Source organism: Narcine bancroftii, chromosome 9, assembly GCF_036971445.1.
Source record: "Narcine bancroftii isolate sNarBan1 chromosome 9, sNarBan1.hap1, whole genome shotgun sequence".
Lineage (NCBI taxonomy): Eukaryota > Metazoa > Chordata > Chondrichthyes > Torpediniformes > Narcinidae > Narcine > Narcine bancroftii.
The window spans coordinates 73555543-73569138 of record NC_091477.1 but is presented as its reverse complement, the minus strand read 5'-3'; positions in this window follow the sequence as shown (position 1 = coordinate 73569138).

Here is a 13596-nt window from a genome sequence, read left to right as displayed (position 1 = left end):
CTGTTCTCAACCTATTTTCTCCTGGGCAAATTAATGGGAGTTCTTCAGCCTTCACTTTCCTCCCCATCAACTTTCATGTTCAACAGATCTTGCTTCCCTATTTCCTCTGGTTCCAACAAGATCCAATCACAAGATGCATCGCCCACTCCTTTCCCAATTTCAATTTTCCAAAGAGCTCTACCCTATGTAACTCCTCGGCCCATTCTTCCATTTCCACCGACCAGACCCTTTCTCACGACACTTTCCACTGCACCTACAGGTCATGCAAAACCAGCTCTTTTGCCTCTTCCTTTCCCACCATCCAATGACTGGAGCAGTCTTTTCAAAGGCGCACCATTAAATGCATCCTGTTAGCATGCATCACTGTATGGTGGGTGAATTGCTCTGCCCCAGAGATTGCAGAGGGTTGTGAACATGACTCAGACCATCATACTGACTCCCCCTGGGTTCTGGCAACATCCTCATACATTTTTGCTGCACACTCACCATCCTTTCTGCAACACAGTGACCAAAACAGAACACAATATTCAAAATGGGGCCTCACCAAAGTCTTATACAATTGCAAAATGACCTCCCAATTTCTATCATAAATAGGTTGACTGATGAAGACCAATGTACCAAAAGCAATTTTTTTAAAAATCACTCTTCCTACCTATGATGCCATTTTCAAGGTAATATGTGCCTGTTGTCCAAGATCTCTCTGCTCTGCAATATTCTCCAGACCTCCCAAAATGTAACACTTCACCTTTTTCTGCATTAAATTCCATCAACTATTCCTCCTCCACCTGCCCACCCAATCAAGATCCTACTTCAGTCTTTGGCAGCCGTTTTCACTGTCTAGAATGACAGTCATTTAAGTGTCATCCATAAATTTGATTATCAATCTATGTATGCATTCATCTGAATAATTGATGTTGATGACAAACAACAATGGGCCTCAACACTGAAGCCTATGGCACACACTCATCACAGGCCTCCAGTCCAAAATATAACCTTCCACCACCACTCTCTGCTTTCTTCCATGAAGCCATTTTTCCACCCATTCTGCCTTCTCTCTCCTTAGACCCCAAGCGATCTAACCTTCCGGAGCAGCCTATTGTGTGGAATCTTACTAAGTGACTTTGATGAAATCCAGATATGCAACATCTACAGTTCTGCCCTCAACAAGCTTCTTGGTAACATCTTCAAAAAACTCAATTGGATTTGTAAGACGTGGCTTCCCAGTTACCAAGCCATGCTGCTATCCCCCATCAGACCTTGACCATCCAAGTACATGTAATTCTTCTTCCTCAGAATTCTCTCAAGTAACTTACCAACCACAGATGTTAAGCTGACTGGCCTGTAGTTCCCAGGCTTTTCCCTGCAGCCTCTCTTGAATAGAGGCACTACATTGTAATGCGCGTCAAAAGAACCAAAGACTTGTTGATCCAAACCAAGGCTTTTATTAACTAAAAGTCTGGAGCATATCACAAGTAGGCCGACCAGTCCAGAATGACCTGGTCTGGCTAGGAGCAACCCTTTAAGACCCACCAGTAGGTGTGGCTCTTTGGCTTGGCTTCGCGGACGAAGATTTATGGAGGGGGTAAAAAGTCCACGTCAGCTGCAGGCTCGTTTGTGGCTGACAAGTCCGATGCGGGACAGGCAGACACGATTGCAGCGGTTGCAGGGGAAAATTGGTTGGTTGGGGTTGGGTGTTGGGTTTTTCCTCCTTTGCCTTTTGTCAGTGAGGTAGGCTCTGCGGTCTTCTTCAAAGGAGGTTGCTGCCCGCCAAACTGTGAGGCGCCAAGATGCACAGTTTGAGGCAATATCAGCCCACTGGCGGTGGTCAATGTGGCAGGCACCAAGAGATTTCTTTAGGCAGTCCTTGTACCTTTTCTTTGGTGCACCTCTGTCACGGTGGCCAGTGGAGAGCTCGCCATATAACACGATCTTGGGAAGGCGATGGTCCTCCATTCTGGAGACGTGACCCATCCAGCGCAGCTGGATCTTCAGCAGCGTGGACTCGATGCTGTCGACCTCTGCCATCTCGAGTACTTCGACGTTAGGGATGTAAGCGCTCCAATGGATGTTGAGGATGGAGCGGAGACAACGCTGGTGGAAGCGTTCTAGGAGCCGTAGGTGGTGCCGGTAGAGGACCCATGATTCGGAGCCGAGCAGGAGTGTGGGTATGACAACGGCTCTGTATACGCTTATCTTTGTGAGGTTTTTCAGTTGGTTGTTTTTCCAGACTCTTTTGTGTAGTCTTCCAAAGGCGCTATTTGCCTTGGCGAGTCTGTTGTCTATCTCATTGTCGATCCTTGCATCTGATGAAATGGTGCAGCCGAGATAGGTAAACTGGTTGACCGTTTTGAGTTTTGTGTGCCCGATGGAGATGTGGGGGGGCTGGTAATCATGGTGGGGAGCTGGCTGATGGAGGACCTCAGTTTTCTTCAGGCTGACTTCCAGGCCAAACATTTTGGCAGTTTCCGCAAAGCAGGACGTCAAGCGCTGAAGAGCTGGCTCTGAATGGGCAACTAAAGCGTCATCGTCTGCAAAGAGTAGTTCACGGACAAGTTTCTCTTGTGTCTTGGTGTGAGCTTGCAGGCGCCTCAGATTGAAGAGACTGCCATCCGTGCGGTACCGGATGTAAACAGCGTCTTCATTGTTGGGGTCTTTCATGGCTTGGTTCAGCATCATGCTGAAGAAGATTGAAAAGAGGGTTGGTGCCAGAACACAGCCTTGCTTCACGCCATTGTTAATGGAGAAGGGTTCAGAGAGCTCATTGCTGTATCTGACCCGACCTTGTTGGTTTTCGTGCAGTTGGATAATCATGTTGAGGAACTTTGGGGGACATCCGATGCGCTCTAGTATTTGCCAAAGCCCTTTCCTGCTCACGGTGTCGAAGGCTTTGGTGAGGTCAACAAAGGTGATGTAGAGTCCTTTGTTTTGTTCTCTGCATTTTTCTTGGAGCTGTCTGAGGGCAAAGACCATGTCAGTAGTTCCTCTGTTTGCGCGAAAGCCGCACTGTGATTCTGGGAGAATATTCTCGGCGACACTAGGTATTATTCTATTTAGTAGAATCCTAGCGAAGATTTTGCCTGCAATGGAGAGCAACGTGATTCCCCTGTAGTTTGAGCAGTCTGATTTCTCGCCTTTGTTTTTGTACAGGGTGATGATGGTGGCATCACGAAGATCCTGAGGCAGTTTACCTTGGTCCCAACAAAGCTTGAAAAACTCATGCAGTTTGGCATGCAGAGTTTTGCCGCCAGCCTTCCGGACTTCTGGGGGGATTCCATCCATACCTGCTGCTTTGCCACTTTTCAGTTGTTCGATTGCCTTATATGTCTCATCCAGGGTGGGAACCTCATCCAGCTCTAGCCTTAGGGGCTGTTGAGGGAGCTGGAGCAGGGCGGAATCTTGGACTGAGCGGTTGGCACTGAAAAGAGATTGGAAGTGTTCTGACCATCGGTTGAGAAACCTGGCCAGGAATCCTGGGCAAGCATGGCGTCGGCAAGTGCAACGACAATGGGCGCCTCCTGTTGGAGCTCTGCGCAGAACAGCGGCTTGTCATTACAAACACCCTTTTTCAGCAGAGGGACTGCCTTAAGACCACCTGGATGCATCCCCGATCCAAACACTGGCACCTCCTGGACTACATCCTGGTGCGAGAAAGTGACAAACAAGATGTGCTCCACACCAGGGTCATGCCTAGCGCGGAATGCCACACTGACCACCGGCTGGTTCGCTGCAAGCTCAACCTTCACTTCAAACCAAAGCCCAGGAACAATAAAGCCCCCAGAAAGAGGTTCAATGTTGGAAACCTGCAGTCAGACGAAGCGAGAGGAAACTTCCAGGCAAACCTCAAAGCAAAGCTCGACGATGCAACCCGCCTCACGGACCCGTCCCCTGAAACCCTCTGGGATCAGTTGAAGACTACCATACTGCAATCCACTGAAGAGGTACTGGGCTTCTCCTCCAGGAAAAACAAGGACTGGTTTGACGAAAACAGCCAGGAAATCCAGGAGCTGCTGGCAAAGAAGCGAGCTGCCCACCAGGCTCACCTTACAAAGCCGTCCTGTCCAGAGAAGAAACAAGCCTTCCGTCGCGCATGCAGCCATCTTCAGCGCAAACTCCGGGAGATCCAAAATGAGTGGTGGACTAGCCTCGCCAAACGAACCCAGCTCAGCGCGGACATTGGCGACTTCAGGGGTTTCTACGAGGCTCTAAAGGCTGTGTACGGCCCCTCACCCCAAGTCCAAAGCCCGCTGCGCAGCTCAGACGGCAAAGTCCTCCTCAGCGACAAGATCTCCATCCTCAACCGATGGTCAGGTGTGGCTACACTCTCAGCCAATCACAGTCATCCTACACTACCATCTGTACATATGTACATATACACATTGGTGATAGAATCTGTACTATCACATACATTTGTCACCTTCCAATCTTCGTGACACTTCATCTTCACTTTATGACAATTTATAAATCTCAGCCAGGGCGCCTGCAATTTCCGATTTAGCTTCAAACAGTGTTCTCAATATATTGGATTGGGCTCAGGAGATTTACCCAACTCCAGACTAAACAGGAGATTCAGCGCCACCTCAACTATAACACTGGCCGATCTCAAGACACTGCCATTAGCCCATTTCAAATTTCAGGACCCCTGGATCACTCTCCTGGAAGCCGGGTGCGATTACTGGGGCAAAGGTGGAAAGCACCTTTTAAATTGCAGGGGGATCGACTCATGAAATCGCCGACCTGGCGATTTGAGGGGGATCCTGCCCACGCAATGATGCATCATACATTTACCGGAAGTACTACCGGAGGTCAGATGCTGGCTGCCCGGTGACGCATGCACGCAAGTGCTGATGTCACCGGAATAAGGGGATCGCCCATTTGCCTGTTCCAATCGCCCATGGACAAGACCTAGATTAGGTTAACTGGGTTCCATGACTACCACTGAGGTAGGTCAAGGACCCGGCAGGGTTGATTGGGTCAGGCCCTTTCTAACTGCCGCTTAACAGAGTTGACTACAATGATTCCTCAGCAGGACTCATTTTTTCTCTAGTTACTCTTTCAGCTTTCATGTACGGTGCCTATAAATTTCAAAGACTATTCTTCATTTTAACTGCCAGAGGTCACTCCTGTCCTCTTTAGCACCCCCCTCCACCCCCAGCCTCTCTGGCTTGTTCCTCAGATCCCAGCTGCTTATACCTGCCCCAGGCCTCCTTCTTGTTTTTGACCAGAGCCTGATCATCCAAGCTTCCCTGCACTTGCACGTCTGATCCTTCACTCCATCTGGAAATTTTTAAGGAATTATTGTAGCAATGTGGACTTTGTGGCACATTTAAGTTCAACTCTTTTGTCATTGGTTGTGTACGTACAACCGGATGAAACAGTTGGGCGATGGTGCACACACACAAAACACAGTACATAATAACCACATACATACATAAAAATATAACATAAATATTCTGGATCGACATATGGCTCCGATCTCGTTGCTCAGGAGATGAAGGTGTTGAAGCTGCTAGCATTTGGATATAATACGAGAGGGCACTTAAAGATCATTAGGTTAAGGCTGGAGATACAACTAGACGACCCTGGGCAAAGACAAATAGCTTTCGTTTCTGATTTTTCTGTTTAAAAGAGCAGGATTAAAATTCTCAGGATGAAAATTTAAGATCAGGTTTTTCTGGATTATTCTACAGCCTTTTGCAAATTTTAAACAACAATCAAACAGAGTTTGGAGTCCTTACATTTTGATTCATCCCTGTGCTTTGACTTCATGTATTCCTCGTCTGTAGTCAAGTTTCTCATACAGTGTGTATTTACAGAGAGTGGATTAAGCCAGGAAGACAAATGACTCCAAGCAAATCTGTCAGTCGCTATACAGACTCTGTATATTGCCTGAAGACATGTAATGCTATTTAAATATAATATTGTACAGGGTACACAAAAAAATAATGTGCTGCGAGAGCATGAATATTTATTACAATATACCACTCCATATTGTGTTTAGCATATTTGTCAACACCAGCAGGAGATGAGCCATGAAAATGTATGACAGTTTTTCCGCTCAGAATGCCACTGCAATGCTTGTTTCTAACATTAATTCTCATCAGCTAATGCTGGCTTGCTGTGAAGTCAATGAGTTTTCCAGTACAAAAGTAAAGTGTAATAGATTGCGGATTATTTGGTATGGAATAAACACACTGGGCTGCTGCCAGGAGATAGATCGAGGTGCTGTGAGCTGGAGAAACCCATAGGGATCACAAGTCAACCAACAGAGTCAAGGTGATCTCCCAGTGCCCTTGGGGAAAAAAATGAAACATGCTCTGTTGTTGGTAGTTCTACTTTTGCAGGGCTGTGGTACCTAGGCACGAGCAGGTCTGAAGGTTCTAATGCAGCAAGCTGATATCTTATAAATGTGTTTAGAGTCATTAAGCTTCGAACAGGCCCTTCTGATCAATTAATCCATGCCGACTAATGTGTTATTCTGACCTTTCCCATTTGGCTACATTTGTTCCATCTCCCTGCAAGCCCTTCCTATCCATAAATCTGCCCAAATGTCTTCTGAATGTTGCTATTGTGTGTGATAGTTGATTGTGATTGGCTGAGAGTGTAGCCACACCTACTGGCAGGTCTTAAAGGATTGCTCCTAGCCAGACCAGGTCATTCTGGACTGGTCGACCTACTTGTGATATGGTCCAGTCTTTGAGTTAATAAAAGCCTTGGTTTGGATCAACAAGTCTTTGGTTCTTTCGACGCACTCTACATTGTGCCCTGCTTCTACAGTTTCCTTTGGAAACTTATTCCAGATTCAGACCAACCTCTGCATGAAAAAATATTCCTCTCGGGTCCCTTCTTGATCTTTCCCATCTCGCCTTAGACCTATGCTCACTAGTTCCAGAATCATCTAGCCTGGGAATAAGACTGTGAGCATTCACTTTATGAATGTATTATGTGTGTATGTTAGTGCACAGTGGTCTGAACAAACACTTTTTCATCTAGTTCTATGTGTATCACATAATAATAAACTTCACCTTGCCCCTGCAATGCACAAAAGTTCTGGAGAACTTTTAAATTTACATTTCAAATTTAGATGAAGGGAACGGTCATGCCAGTTCTGCCCAATTACACCTAATTCACCTACCACCCCTGTCATTTTTTTGGAAGGTGGGAGGAATCTAGAGCGCCCAGAGGAAACTCACACATATACAGAGAGAAGGCACAAACTCCTTGCAGGCAGTGCGGGATTCGAACTCAGGTTCCCTGGCGCTGTAATAATGTTGTGCTCGGCGCTACACCAACTGTGCTTCTATGCCAACTCAGCATCCAAAGGAGAGTAAGGGTAACCAATGTTTTGGGCCTGAGCCCTTCATCAGGTATACTTGAATCTGCGCCTTATGATTTTATCTCAGGAATAAAGAATCAGTCTATCCAGCATCTGGATCTAATTCCAGTTCTGGCAACATGCTGGTGAATCTCCTCTTCTAATTTATTGATGTCCATCCTATAGCTGGGAGACCAGAACTGAATACAGTGCTCTAAGTATAGCCTCAATGACACTTTGTGCAGCTGAATCATGAGCTCCCAACTTTTGTACTCAATGAAGGCCAGTGTGTCAAACGCCTTCTTCACCACCTTATCCACCTGAGTTGCCACTTTCAAGAAGCTATTCACTTATACCCCTCGGACTCTCTGTTCTTCAACAAATGGGCCTTACCATGATTTGACTAGTCAGAGGTTAGTGTTGCAGTATAACAAAAGTTCAGGGTATAGTATTAAAGAGATAAATAGATACACAGTATATGGGATCATCTTTTCATGATGGGAGATTCATCCAAGAATCTGATATCAACAGAGAGGCAATTCTCCTTGAATATTTCCAAACTCATGTACCTTCTTCCTGAGGGACAGGGGAGAGTGTGATCGGGCTGGGAAGGGTCCTTTAATACATTGGCAGCTTTCCCGAGGCAGCGGGAGGTGTAGACAGCGGTGTTGATCTCTCTGCAATTCCTTGCACCCTTGTGCAAAGTAGTTCCTGCATCAGGCAGTGATCCATCCAGACAGAGCACTTTGTATGATATTCATTGACTCTGACTCCACAGGTCCCTGAGGTAAAGAATTCCAACAATTTATGACTCTATGAAAAAAATCCTCCTTATCTCTGTCCTATTACTTTGAGACAGTGCTTTTTGTGTGATGGTTTGAACTGTGTTCACAATTTGGATACAAAGGCAATTTCAGAGCAGAGATTGAAGTCAGAATTGGGGCTCACATCAGACAGATCCCCCCAATTACACTTCAGTTGGAAAGCACCAGGCCCTTTTACAGAGAAAAAAGGTGAATGTAAGGACAGAGATTCTCCGTCTTTACATCATTTCACTTATCTCCGTAGAAGGTCTGAAGGCGAATTGCCTGCTCGAACTTGCTCCAGCTTCCATCCGCCTAGGGGTGGAGTGAAGCCACTTCACCCCCTCTGTAAAGTGGATGCGACTCCAAAGGGGAGCTGTTGACATTGGGATGACGCTGTGAGCCCATGACCCAGGATTTAAAAAAAGGCCCATGTGGTTACGTTGCGTAGGAGATCTGACTGAGACGTAAGACACCTTGTACAGATCTCCACTAGCACTCTTACCTGCTCTTTGGTCACCATTGTCGAGCATAGGCCACTTTCCCTTCTCAGCGTGCAAGTTTGACATCACGGTGGCAGGCGGAGCCATTGCACCACTTGCTCCACCTCCTTCAGCTCTAGAAGCTGGCTCCCAACTCAGATCTGTGTAAAGGCACTGCAAGATCCACCTTATAGGTCATCACCATCGAAGGTAAAATAGTCTTTTTTATTAACTTGAGCCAGCTATAATACCATAAAAAGGCCTTCCCTCTCATTATTCACCCTGTCAATCCCACCCAGTATCCTATACAATTTAAATTTAATTTTAGAAAATCATCTTTTGCTACTCTGCACTCAATAAAGTGCAGGCTATACTGATGCAATCGTGGAGTCATATGTCACGGAAGGATGTCATTCAGTTCACCACATCCCCATGAAACAAGCAGCAACCTCGCATATTTATCCCATCTTTCAGTCTCTGGCCCGTAGCCTTTGATATTTGGGCGATTCAAGTGTTCAGCTGGTCACTACTTAAATACTGTCAGTGACTGCTTCCATCACTCTCTCAAATAATTAAGTTTAGGTTTATTGTCACCTGCACCGAGGTGCAGTGAAAAGATTCATTTTGTGTGTGTAATGCGCGTCAAAAGAACCAAAGACTTGTTGATCCAAACCAAGGCTTTTATTAACTAAAAGACTGGAGCATATCACAAGTAGGTCGACCAGTCCAGAATGACCTGGTCTGGCTGCTTAAGACCTGCCAGTAGGCGTGGCTACACTCTCAGCCAATCACAGTCATCCTACACTGCCATCTGTACATATGTACATATACACATCGGTGATAAAATATGTACTTTCACAGTGTGGTATCTAGCAAGTCTATCCATATGTAAGAACATCAGAAGAAGACACAGTACAGTTACAGAAAGAGATCATCTTGAACAGAGCAAAGCCAACATTATTTTTCTCGTGTGAAGTTTGTTAATTTATCCGTGGTCTGTGATCTCACTCATGTGAATCTTGCGTCCGGGTCAGCAGCAGAACGTCAAGCACTGTGATGTTGAGCACTAGTGCCACTCAGGGCTGTGTGCTGAATCCACTCTTGTTCACACTACTGACCCACAACTGCATCATCAGATCCAGCTTTAACAGGGTCATCAAGTTTGTAGATGACATGACAGTAGTTGGCCTTGTCAGCCACAACGATGTGTCACACTGCAGAGAAAAGGTGGAAAGTCTTGTGATATGGTGCGAGAATATGAAGTCTCAAAGTTGACAAGCTAAGGAAATGATTCTGGAGTGCAGGGGGACCAGGGACGATTACCCTCCACTACACATTAATAGGTCGGTAGTGGAGAGATTAGGGAACACCAAGTTCCTCAGAGTCCTCTTAACAAGTGACCTATCCTGGACACACAACATCTCCTCAGTTGTCAGGAAGGTCCAACAGTGACTGCACTTCCTGAGAAGACCGAGGCAGGCAAAGCTGACAGCCACCATCCTGTCAACTTTCTACAGGAGCTCTATTGAGAGCGTCCTGGCTAGCTGTATCACAGTGTGATATGGATGCCCTAGAGAATAGGATTGGACAGCAATCCACAGGATCATGAGTGGCAGAGAGGATCACTGGGGTCTTCTTTCTCCTCCCACACCCCCCAACAATGTGATCCACCAGGGTTGTTCTCTGAAGAGGGTGCACAAAATCATTGAGGGCCCCTACCACCTGCACACAGCATCTTTTAGCTACTCCCATCAGCAAACAGATACAGGAGTATCAGAGCGAGTCCCACCAGGGTGAAACAGTATCTTCCCAAAGGCAATGAGACGGCTGAACGATTAAATTAACCGCTCACACCAACCCTCTAAGACTACCATTTACTAAATAATATTTATTTATTTTTAAATATGTATATTTGTTCTGCAGATGCATTGCTTGTGTGTATGCTTGCATGGTTATGCACTGAGGACCAGAGAATGCTGTTTGGTCGGGTTGTCCTTGTGGAATCACATCATTAATAAACTTGGACTTGAATTTGAACTTCTTCCAACTGGGAGAGGAGTGAGGAGAGTGTGGCCAGGGTGGGATGAGTCCTTTAGTATGCTTCACCGAACCTTTGGGATGGATGGGAAGAGGGGGTGGGTGATGGCTGAGCTACGTTCACAATCCTCTTCAGCTTCTTAGGGTCTTGGGTTGAGCATTTAGACATTCTCCCTGGAAGATGTGGGCTGCCAGGACACGTCCAGTTTCTTTGGAGGTAGCATGTTTGGAGATCCATCTTGGCCATCTTATCAAAGTGGATGATCCCAGACAGGTCACTGGGGATAGTTGGAGATGCAAATTCTCGCACGAGGTAATAGGGTCTCTCATGTATTGCATTCTCTATTACTCACCTTTTTTTGGGTTCAAGTTATTTTCAGATGCATTGAAAAATTCAGTGATGGAGGTTGTTTTGTGAGTCCAACAGTAGACATCTTTGTACATATTTCAGCAAAAAAGACGTAGTACAAAAGTACAAAATGCAGTTCCCGAGAGCAAATAGTTGGCACGGAATAAAGGCAACATTGGCTCATTATGTTGTGTTCAATCAGGAGACTGCTCTTGAATCTGGTGGTGCCTGATCTCATACTCATGAATCTTTTTCCTGGTGCAAGGGCTGTTGAAAAGAGTGTGACCAGGATGGGCAAGTCTTTTTAAATGTTCGCTGTATTTCCAGGGCAGTGGGAGTTATAGATGGAATCCATAGTGCATGCAATGTTCCCAAGCTTCTGCGGTCTCTTGTGGCCTTGGGCAGGGCAGCTCCTGTCCCCCGCGGTGATGCGCCCTGACAGGAAGCTTTCAATGGTGCGCCTATAGAGGTGGTTCAGGGAAGCTGGTGACATGGCAGATTTCTTTAGGCTCATCTAAAATTCTTACTCCTTGTCCGAAAACAATATTTACTCTTCAACATTTTATACACCTCACTCTTAACCTCCACCCGTCCAAATGGAACAGACCCAGCCTCTTCTTATCACTGAAACACCATCCCCAGACAACGCCATGTGAATCTCCTCTGCATCATCCCCAGTGCTGAAAGAGCCTGCTTAATCTTAACATGTTGACTTCAACCCCAGGAATCAGCCCAAGGAACAAGTTAGAAATGGATATTGAAATTATATTTTAAAATTGACACTGATCTAACGAGGGTTTAGCAGCTAATATTCTGGGAAAATTCAGTTAGACAACAAGAATTTGTATGTCGAGAAATCTTTCTCTTACCTCTCCCAGACATGCTGTAGTTCCTGTGATCTAACTGCAGCTGCAATCAATCAGCAGTCAGTGACTAAACCAATTAAATATGCAATTTGGAGATGAATGCCAAAAGCTGCAATTTTTCATTAAGATAAATCTCGTGGGCGATAAGATACTTTTGAAGTTCATTTTAACGTTTCTCAGTTTGTCTGATAGTGAGATGCAAATGTGCAGCACACATTCCACTCCAGGAAGATTACCAATGATTTATTGATGTGCCAGTGGTTCTGGACTCACACTCTGATCCACTCAGAGCAGTTACTCAGGACACGGTTTGATTCGGAAGACCAGGAGCACCGGGGCCATGCCAGATGGATTCTCCAGTTTCACTCCTGCTGTAGCAGCAAGCTGTCATATGCGTTTCAATTTTCTGAGCTGCACACCTTGTGTGATAGGACAGCACGGTTGGCCTAGCGGTTATTGCAATGCTAATACCGCGCCAGCGACCCAGGTTCAAATCCACCACTGTCTGTAAGCGGTTCGTACATTCTTTCCAACCAGGAGCTCTGACTGGCCAACATGAAGATTAGTGAGTTAGATGGATTTGTACATTGCGAGTCACTCCAAATGATGTCAGAGAACATCGGAGACCCCTGAGTACAACAAAGACAACAACTGTGTGAAAGAACAGAGCGCATGAGATAAACTGCCTCAGTATACTGCCATCTACCCAACAATGTGGATAGTAGCTCAAGTATATCCAGTTCACAAAAGCAAAACAAATTAAATCTGGCAAATTAATGCCCAGTCTGTAAATGTTCAAGGTTTCTGGTATATGCACGAATAGACAATATTTGTTTATTTTTATTTGTCCTGTAAAGACACACAAAGAGGTGTCACCAATCCAGACCCCTGTCAAAAAGAGAAAGGGAAGGAAAAGAGAGTCCCTTCAGAGACACCGAGTGTCCGTGGATCCCGTCACCTCCTCCCATGACGCAACCTCCTGTGTGCCGGTAACTGCACGCCCTCCAGCCCATTCCAACAGAGAACCTGAGCTCAGGGCAGATAAGTCTCCCTCCTCAATCCCTGGTTCTGATCCCCTGATATGATGAGGAAGCTCTCAGCATCTGAGGGCCTTCAGAAGCCCTGCTCACCATTGATACCCTCATGGATCCCGGTCCAGACACCTGGTTTCGTATCTGGTATACTCACAATCACCAGCAGAGAGTTTGAAGGTATCGGCGACAACATTGTTATTATAACATCTTGATAATTATTGTAATTATTAGGTTATTATTGGAACAAACTCAGCTATAACCTCCTTGCCAAAGCTCATGCGAGTTGTGCCAGGAGCATGATGCTACAACCTTGATCGAAGCAAACATGGACTAAAGGATTAAGTTCTGGAGATGATACAGGGAAGATTTCTGACAGCACTCACGACTGTGGAGCAGAGTGGATCTGCCAAAGTGTAACTGAGTATGGGGGCCCTCTGATAAAACTGCTCAGTGGAATACAAGGGGAAAAGGAGATCAGCAGATGTCCAATGAGCTGCAGCTGGGTCACTGGTGAACTTCCCTCCATCACAAGTTCACAACTGGGTGTTTATTGATGATTACATCATCTTCAAGTCAATTCACAAGACTCAGCAAATGAAGACCCAGCAAGCCCAGGCCTTTACAACATAACCCTCTATTTTTTTTCTTACATCCATATGAAAGATTTCTCGACATACAAATTCAGTGTCCCTATTGCACCAGCCTCAGCTACC